This window comes from Cricetulus griseus, unplaced genomic scaffold (assembly GCF_003668045.3).
Source record: "Cricetulus griseus strain 17A/GY unplaced genomic scaffold, alternate assembly CriGri-PICRH-1.0 unplaced_scaffold_7, whole genome shotgun sequence".
Taxonomy (NCBI): Eukaryota; Metazoa; Chordata; class Mammalia; order Rodentia; family Cricetidae; genus Cricetulus; species Cricetulus griseus.
In genome coordinates this window covers 646,021-659,647 of record NW_023277410.1, presented here as the reverse complement: position 1 = coordinate 659,647, position 13,627 = coordinate 646,021, and the positions used below count along the sequence as shown (strand labels likewise).

Below are 13,627 nucleotides of genomic sequence, written 5' to 3'. Positions count from 1 at the left end.
ACTGTGCATCTGTCCATGGCTTAGATTCCTAACTAAAATTTTTATATAAGTTCTAGTCTAGTAAATACTTTTACCAGTGACTTTGGCTTGTCAATCCTGGCAAGACAAAGGAGACACTCCAGCCTCCTCAGACACGTGGATAAAATCCACACAAGCTATGAATACATACACACCTGACTACAGGTTCAGCATATACATCCCATAACATTTCTACCTCCAGACAGACACAGACAACTCCCCAAAGCACTGGTTATTCATATAATCTGCCTAAGAGCCAGCACATATATAAGGCAGGCCCCACCACAATCACATAAGATGGCTTTTAAGCTCCTCCATACAATTCCTCACATCCGGGTTGTACACATATATTCTAATGTTTTACAAAAAGACAGACTAACCTGAACACACATAAATTCCGTAACCCCAAAGGCAAACATGGGTCTTTCTTCTATCTTCAGAATTTTGGGGAAGAATTGGAATCCAGGTGACAGGAGCAGCAGGAGGGGATCGGCCACATAGATTTCATCCCTAAGGAAGGGCATGCTTTAATAGTTTCTGAGAACACTACAAGAAGACAACTTCATCATCAGCCATTTTAGCACTCAGTGTCAGCTACAGGCAGCATCTGCTTGTGAAGGGCAGAGGACAGAGCATGAAATCAGTGACCAAGCAGGTGACAAATAATCTAAGCCAAGACATCCTTAAGGAGACTTCATTTCAAATCCAGGTAACACACAGCATCAGGCAAGAGCGTGTCTGGGGAACAAGTCTCTTTATTTTTAATTTTTAATTACTCATATTTACATATCTGTCCCCCCATTCCCTTACCCTCCCCTCCTTCCATGTTCCCTAACCAACACACCCCAACCCACCCACCCAATCTGACTCCTCTCCATGGATAGTAAAGCCCTCTACCAAGGACCTACAAAGCCTGTCATATTGTTTGGGGGAGGGCCTAGGGCCTCCTTGCTGTATCTCGGCTCCAGTAGTATCCCTCCATAGGGAATGGGCTCCCCAAGTCCATTTGTGCTCTAAGGATAAAGACTGGCTCTGCTGTTAGAGAGGCCATAGACTATCTTGGACTCCTAGCTGTCACCCACATTCAGAGGGTTTGGTTTGCTCCAGTGCTGTTTCCCCAGCTTTATGATTAGGGTCTTCTGTCGTGACCCAGCATGTCTCAGCCTTAGTCCATGAGGTTCTACCTGAGTGGGTGTGTATGGACCTGGAAGCTTTGAGCAACCCAACTGCGATAAAGACCAAACACAGGCATCTTGTGATCTTTAGAGAGCTCTCAGTTCCATGTTGTAGAACTGGAGTCATTTCTTTATTAGCCATCTTTTCCGGTGTTTCTTAACCATCCTGCTAATACTACGAGGAAACCATTTCTCTCTTTGTGTTCTCGCTGCTCTGGTCGCTCGCCCCTTAACTCCCAACCTTCTCTCCTCACAAGTTACTCACACCTCAGATCTCTCTGCCCAGGTGCAGGCATAGTCAGTTGCTTAGGTGCATAGATATGCAAATAAGGAGGCATATTACCCTGAGGCCATGGTAAACAAAAGTAGCCCTACTGACATTAACAATACAATAGTGGGCCAGAGATTTTTGGTGCTCCATGTTTAGTGAGACCAAAGGCTGAATCTCAAAATATTCCATATCGGAAACACTTTGGTCGCCCACAATTCCTCTCTCTTAAATTAATAAGAAGAAACCTGTGCTTCTGCATCAGGACAGATGACTGACCCTGTTTTAAGAGGCTCGCTTCAACCTACCATGGGTGCCCATCAAGGAATCATGTATTCCATCATGCGTGTTTTGTCTTAGGGTTCCCTGAATGCAAGGAAAACTGTACCCGTGTTTGACTGGAACTTGTCTCTGCAAAACAAATAATATTAGTGGTGGATGGGCCATAGTCCCACTCCAAGTGTTCTGAATCAGCAAGAAAACTCCAGGAGAATAGCATCTCAGTTTCTCCTGACTGCAAACCTTCTCCTGCGTATGAAGACAAGTAAAGGATTAAAATGGCCTTTTTAAAATCTCTGTGGCAATACCTCTAGGACCTCAGATATGGACCTTATTAAAGTTTGCTCCCTAAAACATTGTTCTATCCTAAGGCTTGTAAAGTGCCTGTTACATTGGTGAATCTTGGCGTGATTGCTCTGAGATTGATCACCACGGATCCTAGCAGACAGGCATGGTTACTGTCCAAACCTCTAAGAATAACTTCAGAAGGTAAGCCTGGAGTATCAGAGTATGGCACCTGAGTCCAAGCCACTGGCAGTTTAAATCTGTTACTAGCAATGATTGACTGGACCAAGGGAGTGGGTGAGAAATAGCTCTGGACTTCTGAAAGGACATCTAACCTTGGATGCTGACAAAGCTTATGACAGGATGAACAGAGCCCATGGTGGAACTAAGTTGACACAAGCAAGCACACTTGATCAGAAGATACAATGACAGGCCCTAGACTGGCTCTTCCTGTGTGGCAGGCAGGTCTTCTAAGCACAGTTTACAGATGTGGTGGAATGGTTCACTGTGGTGTCCCAGGGAATATTCATGGGCAACAGTTGAGCTCTGGGTCATTTCTCCAAGCTTCTGGAACTTGTTCTATGACATTGTGTATCTCAGAAATTTAACTGGGCCACCCTATACCTTAGAAGGACAGTGCAGAGAAATGGCCAGTCAGGAAACAGCCCATTGGGCTCACCTCTGTGGGGATGGAGGTTACTCTACCTACTGGCTGCCTAGAGTCGCTCATGCCTTCCCACGGAGGAAGGCTTCTCCATCACCAGGTATTTGATATCTTCAGAAGCAGAGCAGTTAGGAAATGTCAACTAACAAAGAAATGGGTGATTGCTCTCAACTTTTAGGCCTACTTGTTTTGATAAACCTTGAGGGGAACCTTGGCAGATTCCATGGCAGTTGAGGGTGACAGTGGTGGAAGGACTAACACACTAGGCAGACAGAACTTAGTGAGAAGTTTCATTAGAAAATGGGGTGGGAGTAAAGAGGTAAATTGACACAGACACAGAGAAGACATAAGAGGAGAGGGAGAGAGTAAAAGTCCTGTGTGACCCAAGGGAACAGTGGGAAAGACAGACAGAGAGAGAGAAAGAGATAGATAGAGAGAGAGAGAGAGAGAGAGAGAGAGAGAGAGAGAGAGAGAGGAATCAGAGAGCAGAAAGACAGCAGGAAAGAGAGAAGAGAGGGCTGGAAAGAGATCGTAAGTGGTCAGAGGTCTTTCTTTTAAAGGGGTTTTTGCACCTGGGCTGACCAGGGCACTGTCTCAGGCCATTCTGTTGGTGACAGGGACAGGCCAGCATAATGCCTGAATAGTTACACTACTTTTTAAAATATCACTTTAGAGGTGTTGTCTTGGGAATGTGCAGTTCTTTTAGCCCATCATGTAACTGACAGGAAGCCTCTCTTCCCCAATGTTACTTTCACTCAGGGAAGGGACCTGGAGTGCTGTTGGTTTGGTGGGGTTCTGAAGTGGTTGTTTCCTTTTCCTGAGGCTTTAGAGAGAAGCAGTTTTCATTTATCATGTTTTGTGTTACTGTTAATCAGAGCTAGGACATGTGTCCTGGCCAACATGTACAAGCTTTTTGGACATGGCTCTCTTTGAGGGGAGCCCTCCTGTGTTACTACATAACAGAAATAATTTCAAACAAAGTCTTCCCAATTGGCACCTGGCTCATGGCTCTAAACAACCCGCAAAGCATTCATTTATATTGACTATACCCAACCCACAAAATATTCTTTATATTGGTGGGAGCTCACAAGTAAAGGACCACATGTGGTTTTCATTTCATGGCCAAATGTGACAATACCAGTGACTTTGATAATACACAGAAACCCCCTGGCAGCCCCTCCACTCACCACTGCTGGGCTTGCAAGGACAAGGTATCAGGGAACTGCATAGGTATCTTACATGCAAGTGCTGTGAAAACATCTCACAACCACAATGTGGATCAATGTGGATCAGGGCCGTGTGGAACTGCCAGAATCTATCCCATTGCTGTCCTCTATGGGAGGCATTAGGAGAGAGATGAGCAGCATGGGTAGGACATGCTAAGGGGTTGCCTCCAGGATTCCATATTTCTGGCTTGGAGGGTAGCACAGAGGTGGTTTTGGTTTGCAGTGCTGGGCTAGAAAGGGAGAGGGATTGAGAGTGTGGCAGGAACACTCAGAAAGGATTGAGGTCAAAATATTTGAAATCTTCCACCTTTACAGAGGCCCTTCTAGAAACTGGCCCTCATTGATGGTGCCTTGCCTCCTGTTAGCATCATTACTGACATAATGGTCCAGACCGAGTCACACTGATCCATCCATAGGGAGAGAGCTAAAACGCTGATGAGTTTTCTGCCAGGAATTCCCAAAGAGTCTTTCAGGGGTAGGAAAGCTGAGGGATCCTCTCCACAGCAGCATCAGGGTATGTTGGTGAATGGAGAGGAAGATCTCTGCTGGAACAATGCTCAGTCAAATGAACCCAGCAGGGAATTCCCTAGGTGACATCTGCAAACAGTACAATCTACTCTTCCTCATGACCCTCCCCCAATTACCACTGACTACCAGGACCAGAGAGCTGCCCTCCTGTTTCTCTTTATTTTTCCAGCATCTTCATTGGGACAGAACATGACTGTCAAACTCAATGCCTCCATGTCTACATTTGCTACCCTGCCTGTTCTCCCACCTGGCCCCAGCCAACACTCCAATTATTCTGGGTGCCCCCAGAACCCCTCCTGACTGCAGGCATCTCTTCCTGGAATCCACTAGTGCTATCTGCCTTGCCTGGCATGTCTTTGGTGGCAGAAGATGGAAGTATGACCCTGGGTACAGCTGTACCTCTGAACATTGTGTAAGTGGGGACAACAGGCAGGCCTGTACAACCCATGCCCAATGCCAACCTTTTCCTCACTCAGGTGTCCCTAAATTGTAATGTCCCTGTGACCCAAGGTGGGGTTATCGGGTTCCCTGATTCACACTTCATGACAACACCTGAGACAAATACCTTCATAAATGTTCAAATTGCTTCCGCCTTCCAGCCCCAAGAAGGATTGTGGGTCCTGGGCTCTCACTCTCCCACAACACAGCCAGTTGTCCAGTTGGTTCCTGTCCAGTCCCCAGTTAACTCAACATCACCTCCAAAAGGAGCAGTTGGAGAGAGTGGACCAGCCAATGTTCAAACCAACTGCCCAGAAAACTGCTTGTACAAACCAGACAGTGCCTATGGGAATATCCGGTGCTGGCAGCATATCAAGACTCTGGTCCAATGGCAACTCTCTCAGACTCCAGACATGTCAGCTTTCTCCTGCTTCCTCATGTGAGTGTCACTTGCGCCTGGCATGTCCTACTGGGCTCCAACATGATGAATGCGTGGTGGACAAGGAAGGTTCACAATCTGAGAAATATAGGTGTCACATGGGGGATGCTGGAGTCCCAGAAAGCTAGGTTTTGGATTTAGGCCTTTTACTCCATTTGGTAATTCTTTGCCTTAGCATTTTATCTTCTAGCATTGACCTTAGTGTTTAGGGCCCACAACATGTCACAGGATGGGAAAGCGTGCTGGACTCCAGAAATATCTGTGCATTTGTTCCTCACCCCACAGTCTAAGGAATTTCCCTTAAGCCAGAAAGGGCCAGACCTTCTCTGGGGAAACTTTTTGTCTCTTTGCTCCATGTTAATCCTCAGCAGTGATTTGCACCATTGCCCCAGTCGTTGACCCTAGGTTCCAGATCATTCTGTGCATTTTGCCAGTCAGCTCAGTCACATCACCAGGTACACTAGAAGACTGAATCCACAGGCACTGTTATCTCACAGTTCTGGACACTGGAGACCCAGACAAGACCTTGAAGAGCCAGTTCTGATGCATTCTCAATGGCTGTCTCACAGAACTAAAAGAAAACTTGGTGAGGCCTCTTCTCCATTGCAAGAAGAGCACTATCCCATCCTGAGATCCCCACATCATGACCTAATCTTGGTTCCAACCAAGGCCCCATTTCTAATGACTTTCACTTTGATTTTGTCACCCCCAATTCCATGTTGGGAATCTAAGCCCCATGCATTCTTCCACACACAGTTATAGAAGGAGACTCACATGGCAGACTGGTAAATAGACATAGATCTTTGTGTTCATATCTGCTGCATGGTTAGGAGTTCCTAGAAGCTGACTTTATTCTGACTCAAGGTTAAAGATGCATCTTGGGCAGGGTCTGCTGGGTCAGATTATTGGATTGAGTGGTTCTAATGATTTACAGTCCAGTGCTTCAGTCCCTGGCCCAGAGGAAACGCACCATGAATGTGGAGGAGGGCCTGTGGAGGGGTCTGCAGGAATGGCAGTGTACAAGTAACTATGACTGGATGATCTTCTTTGAGATGGCTGAAAAGTGAGTCAAGGGAATTTTGAAGCAGGGCATGTGAGAATTGCTTAACATAGGTGGGCCTGTTGAGTCAGGATTGTGGAGGAGGGTATATGTTGGGGGCACTCCTCAGTTGGAGCTTGGTCTGGTGAGTTTGTCAACTAAACACTTCCAGGAGGAGTACCCAATACTTGGGCACCTGGCAGTAATCCATGAGGTCCAAGATCCTGTTCTCACTTTCTTGAGTGCTGGGCTATCTGCCTCATGGTCCCAGCATTTTTTATCTCATTGGCCATGAATCTATTCCATGCCTTTCTTTTGAAGGTCAGAGTTGAAAAACTGACCCATTCTACTCCTGTCGGGTCTCCTCCAGCACTGTGGATTGTACAATGCAAACATGCTCCACAAGTCTTAAGTTAACTACCTGGTACTCAATTTTTGTGGATTCTCTTATTTTTTATTGAGGATTGAGCATAAGACTCTATGTTCTAGGCATGCATTCCACTGCCAAACTCTATCCCCAGACTCTTTTACTTTTTCAGACAGATTCTTCCTGAGTTATGCTAGTTGGCCTTGGATTCTGAGTCCAAGTGCTGCCTTGTCACTAAGCAACAGTGAAACCTCCCCCATGAGGACAGGAATAAAATTCCTTGCAAGTGTAATAAGAGGAATGGGACATGATGCGTTGCTTTCTCTTCCTAGTCCATTGTTGTGACACAGCATTCCAGTTCTTCATGATATGCTGAAGGAGAACCCCAGAAGGAGAAAACACATGAGTCAAGTGTCTTACCTTTCTATTCCTGTGATAAACACCATGACCAAAACCATCTTGTGTATGAAAGGGTTTATCTTGCAGCTTAGGTTTCATCATGCAGGGAAGTCAGGGCAGGAACTCAAGACAGGAAACTGAAGGCTGGAGTTAAAGCATGGGCTAGAGAAGAATGCTACTTACTGGCTAGTTCCTCATTGCTATCTCTGCCTTCCTTTCCTACAACCCACTTTCCAGAGATGGCACAGTCCACAGTGGTCCGGGCCCTCTCACATCTATCATTTATCAAGAAAATGTCCCCAGCCTAGCCTACAGGACAGTCTGATGGAGGTATCTTCTCAGCTGAGGTTCCTCTTCCCAGAACCAGGCTTGTATCAATTAGACAAAACACTAACCCTCATAAGAATGTGAGGGACCATCCCTCTACTTTTCATTCTACTGTGTTGGTTGAGGGCTGATGCTAGTCTTCTTGGATCCCCAAGTGTTGTCTCAGAATTCACGGTACACTGGGCATTAACAAACTTCCTACTTCAGTCTCTTTAGGTGCATCCAGAAAATGGGCTTCTGACATCTGAGCTAATGAATTTCAGACATTCTCTACTGGTTATTCTAAAAGTGCAAAGCAGAGCGACACATTACCTGTCGTTCCTGTGGTGTTCAGAGAACTGACAGCATTAGTAAGCATTCAGAGTCAGCTGCAAATGCAACTTGTAATCTGTATTATGGATAGTCACAAATGGGAAGAACATTCCAAGACAGTTTATAATTTGCAAAGATGGAGGGAATTAAAGTGCATGTTTCTAAATAGTACATGAGTTAAAAGATAAACTCAGGCTAGGCATTGGTTGCACATGCCTTTAATCCCATCACTCGGGAGGCAGAGGCAGGTGGATCTCTGTGAGTTCAAGGCCAGACTGGTCTCCACAGTGAGTGTCAGGATAGGCTCCAAAGCTACACAGAGAAACCCTGTCTCGAAAAACAAAAAAAAAGAGAGATAAACTCGGGAAAATTAAAATTAGAACTGAATGAATGTAAAAGTCAGGTAAATCATTGGTCAGTGGGAAGTCAGTGGTGGTTAATGTCTGCCTTAGAAAGAAAAACAAACTAAGGTGCTCATGTCATGAATTCAGAAAAATACAACAAGATAAACCAGAAAAAGAGAACAAAGTATACTGGAGTATAAGCAATAAATTTAAAGTTCAAATATTAAATTATTTGAATAAAAAGTTGGTTTTGAGATGATCAGTAAAATGGATAATCTGTTCATAACAGCTCAAACACTTCTTACTCATAGGAATCAAATCTTCACAGAAGAAGGAGGAAGAGGATGTTGTAATTTTAAAAAAAAGCAGAGATTGAGAGAGAGAGAGAGAGAGAGAGAGAGAGAGAGAGAGAGAGAGAGAGAAATTGAAGGTGGGTAAGGCCTTTTTAAAAGGGAACCAAGTGAATATGCACTGGTGGTGCACTTAGTGGCTGCAGCTAAGCATGTATCCTGTCAAAACTCCAAAGGCAGCCCAGTACAAATACCTAAATGCTAACAGAGGAGGAGGGGGAGGAATCAAAGAAGAAGCAAGGATATTGATCTCAGGAAATGAAAAACTACATTTGCTAATACTTCAATTAATGTCAATAAAATCATTGCCAATAGATGCAGGGGACATGGTCGTGACATACTAAAACAATAGAACTTTAATCTTTACAAGTTGGCTGGAATCTGTGAACTTGGAAGAAGAACACACAGTCCTGCCAGTTTATTAATGGATAGGCTCAAAATGCCAACTATTAACTCATTGCAGAGACCAAGATATCTGTTTGCTCTCACATGTTTGCAAATAAACAATAAATAGATGTTGTGTCTAGCCTTGAACAGCAAGAACAACGCAACACCGAGGAAACTTCTTCTCACAGTTTATTTGGGAACCTTGATTTGCAGTGAATGGCAGCCCCAGGTAGAGGAAAACGGGGCCTGATATAGTCTACATCTACCAATCACCTAACCCTATGTGGCGTACCAGGATAGGTGGTCTCCAAGCAGAATTAAGAGGATACATGGCCTTTACCAAATTAGGAGTTGTTTACCACAGAGAGCACTCGCCGTCAGGCTGGCAGAAGGTGGAACCCGGCGCCATCTTTTGGGCACGGTACTTTGCAACTCCCAACAATTCCCCCTTTTTATTTTAATATTATAGGAGTAGCAGTATCTATCTGTTGTCAGATTTCAGTCATCTCTGTGTTAGGTTCAACCCCAGTGTCCCTATCTTACCCAGCAATGAGTCACTGTGTCGCCCTCATAGACTCATGTCCTAGGTTGAAGGGAACACATTTATGCTTATTCGCTCAGCAAGAGGGTAGTTGCCCATCATTGAGCATGACTGATTCAGATATGCATCACTCACTCAGCAAGGGCGAGACAGACATCTATTTGTCTGTCAGCATGGATAACCATGCTTGAGGGGATTGTCCAGCTTCCACAGCAGCAAAGGCCAGTACCAAATGGCAGCTTGGGATTTTTGCCACTTCCTGATCCTGCATAGGCACCACAGGCAAACAAAAATGGATAACAGCATCATGGAAAGCATAACCCCCACCACAGCCCATTCCTTAACTAAACTAAACGCTTGCATAAGAGTAGTTAAGATGGTATTAACAGTGGGCAGGCTCAGGCATCTGGCATTCACGGCAACAATCCGTTGTGTTAAGGTATCTGTCAGGTTCTCGAACTGTTGAGTCCAATTTCCCTGGAGGTATGCACTCAGCTGCCAACTCAGTTTGCTGTTCTCCATGAAATTATTGGCTATACTGGAGGTGATACATAAAGAAGAAATGGAATGAATGCATCCTATGGAAGCTAAGGTTACTAAATCATCCACCTGTTCCTGCAACAGGTCCACTCTGGTTCACAGTTAGAATGCCAGCTTTTAAGTGGCCATCAATAGATCTTAAGGTAGTTAATGTTGTGGCTGTTTTTTTCACAATGTCATTGACTATCTCAGATGATTGGACCTGAGCAGCCAAGGCAACGGCAGCAGTCATAGCCGCTGCAGAAAGGGTTATGGCAGTAACCAATGCTGCAGTTACGCCAAAATCCCATTTGGTTCTGATGATTTCCGTAATGGGAAATGTTCGTGTATCCACTTTAACCAGAATAGGAACATACATAGGAATCCTCATCACGACTGCTGTATTAGCAGAACCATTCCAACATTGACTAGCAATGCAGAAGACATTAGTCAAATTGCAGGAGATCACTTCTTTGTTAGCATTAGTAGCGATAGAGAGCAGAAAGAAAAAGGGAGCTTTTAAGAATACTGGGCTAGCTGGAACAGTGAAATTATCCAAAGTTTTATGTATTGATAGATTCTTAAGAGAAGGTCCTTTCTCATCAAGAAACATTAAGAAGTCTTATGAAGAGATTCTGGAGAACCGCAAAAGGTTCAAGGGAAGTAAATGCTCCACGCTCCATGGAGAGTACCCATTGAAACCATGGCCAGGTATTTTTACTGCCTGTTCTTTGGGAATCTCCCTGAGTTAGATTATACTGGTACCTGCCAAGAGGGGGAGTAAATTCAAAACCAGGAGCTATTTGTTTAAGTTTGTGGTCCAGACTCTGACAGGGCGTCCAATGAAGAGGATACCCTCGATTGGGTGCAAAATAAGGCAAGACCTGTTGAACAGTGGAGTTCTCTTGACTAAAGCGTGAATTGGAGGGTCGGAGCCCTTCCATCAGCATCAGAAGTGTAGTGATATTTACATCCTTGGTCCCATTTGTACCAGTGCCAGAGCCAGAACTAGTGCCTGCACCAATCTGGGTCAGGACTTCAGTGAGCATAGCGCTTGAGATATGGATATGAGTAAGGGAGTCAAGCCGATTGCCAACAGAACCATTTTTCATCCAAATGCATGGGTTAGAATTATTAATAAGGGAGAAGCATAATGCTCCATGGAGAGAAATATTAGTGGCTGAATACTGGGCAGTGTCAGGGTCTAAATTTACACAAGGCAGGCCCAATTCACAACTAGTAGAAAAGAAAACAGGCAAAACTTTAGATGCACTGTGAACAGGCAAGGGAATTGGCTATGCTTTCGCTATGGCCCACAGGATTTGTTCCCTGGCCTGGATTAGCCATAGTGTTGTCAAGGTCAGCAGCAGGATCAATATAGGAGGTTTCATCTTTTTTGTTGCACTGCCTCGTTAGTCGCTCTGGAATCCACACCAGGTCTTGCTGCTCCTGGGGAAAAACACAAACAGAACCTCTCGCCCATGCTAACACCAGGTCCGGTCCATGCCATAGACCCATAAGGATATCTTTACATCTGACGTAGCCCTTCTGAGCAGGTACATGAGTCTGGTGCCTATTGGCAGCAGAAAGGCCTTGAGAATCCAAATTTTAAAAATTCAGAGTAAAGAGAGCCAAGGATAGTTGTTCCTTTGGTGTTCTACCATGACCTATTCCCCCTTTTTATTTAATAAACATTCTTTTAATGTGTGATGAGCTCTTTCAACTATTCCTTGTCCTTGGTGATTATAAGGTAGGCCATGGTTTAATTGGACTTCTATCTGTTTACAGAAGGAGGTAAAAGAGTGAGCTGTGTAAGCAGGGCCATTGTAAGTCTTTAATTGCTGAGGTTTTCCCCAGGCAGCCCACACCTCAAAGCAATGTCCAATGACATTGGGAGCATTTTCTCCACTCATAGGGGTGGCATGGATGATGCCTGAACATGTATCCACAGACACATGGATATATTTAAGAGTTCCAAATTCTAAAAAATGAGTTACATCCATTTGTCAAATCTTCAAGGCCAATAGCCATCTGGGATTGACCCCCAGTCTAGGGGGCTGCAAAAAGGTTATACACAGTTGACAATTCAATATTATCTGTCTGGCATCCGCTCCAGATAGCTGAAACCTTTGCTGCAAAGTTTTTGCAGATACATGGAATTGTTTGTGAAACTGTTGCACCACTCCACAGGGGTAGAGAAAAATCCATACTCCCCTCTAGTACAGAGATCTACGATCTCATTGCCTTTTGATAGAGGAAAATTTCTGATCACGGTTCCAGATCAACTTTTGCAACTACTGTAAGAGTATGCAAACTGTACTATTAGGTTTGATAGGTCCTGCAACCTCCAGGGCCTTAACAGCATTCACAACATATGCCGAATCAGAAATTAGATTAAAGGAGAACGGGCAATTTCTAAACACTTCAAGGACAATTTTACATTCAATAATCTGGAGGGAGCCAGGCTGATACTGAAAATGCTGTATCATATAGGCTCCACAGCCCATCTTGGATCCATCAGTAAAAATGATTGTGGCTCCAGCAATAGGAGCAGCTGCAGTCATTTTAGGAAAAATGACCGGATGTTCTTTAAAAAATGACATTAGAGGGTGTTTTGGATAATGATTATCTATTTCTCCTGAAAATCCACAGCGCAGAATGGCCCAATCATCCACAGTTCCACAAAGAATCTTAACTTGTTGAACAGTATATAGGATTATGATCTTATTTGCTAGTCTCCCAAAATATTGAATGCATTGCTGTATCCCATTTTGAGCCAAGTCAGCAACCACTGCAGGATAGTATTCAATAGTTTTTTCCTGGGGAGGATTTAGAATAAATACATAGTAACAGACCATCTTGCCACAGCAAAGCTGTAGGCTGGGAGAATGTTGGGAGCACACACAAAAGAATATCCATATTTTCTAATAGCCGTTTAAGGCTGGCATTTTGTAATTCTGTCTCCACTTTCTTTAAAGCTTCTCTGGCATCAGCGGTTAACTGCCTAGATGAATCTAATGCTGAGTCACCATTGAGAATATTATACAATGGTTTCAACTCATAATTAGGTAATTTTAAATAACACCTTATCCAATTTATATCTCCCAACAACTTCTGAAAATCATTAAATTATCTTTTTTTAATCTCTATCTTTTGTGGAATAATTGTATGAGGAAGAATCTTAGCCCCTAGATAATTAATAACAGTGTCCTTTTGTACCATTTCTGAGGCTATGAGTAAATTATGCATCTCAAGCAATTTTAACAATTTTGTGTATGCCTTATTGAGCGTTTTATCATCTTTGGCAGCCAATAAAATATCATCCATATAATGAACACATCTAATCTTTGGAAAGTCCACTCTCAAAGGAGCGATGGCCTCTGCAACAAACAACTGACACATAGTAGGACTATTGGCCACAGATACCTTAGATCAGGTTGTTCATGATTACATGATGGTAGTGTAAATGCAAAACGCCCTGAATCCTTGGCACACAAACTTATGGAAAAGCAACAGTCTTTAATATCTATAGAGATGATAGGCCATGATGCAGGTAAAGAGGTTAAAAGTGGAAGACCACGTTGCACAGGGCCCATAATTTGCATCTGCTGATTAATGGCTCTAAGATCATGAAGCAATCTCCATTTACCAGATTTTTTGCTTAATGACAAAAATAGGAGTATTCCATGGAGATACAGAGGATTTTATATGCACCAGATCCA

General features: G+C 43.9%; 1 pseudogene; it reads left to right on the top strand.

Moving 5' to 3' along the window:
- The first annotated feature begins 652 nt into the window (after window positions 1–652).
- The window catches only part of LOC100758397, a 139,489-nt pseudogene continuing 126,514 nt past the window's right edge, over window positions 653–13,627 (top strand).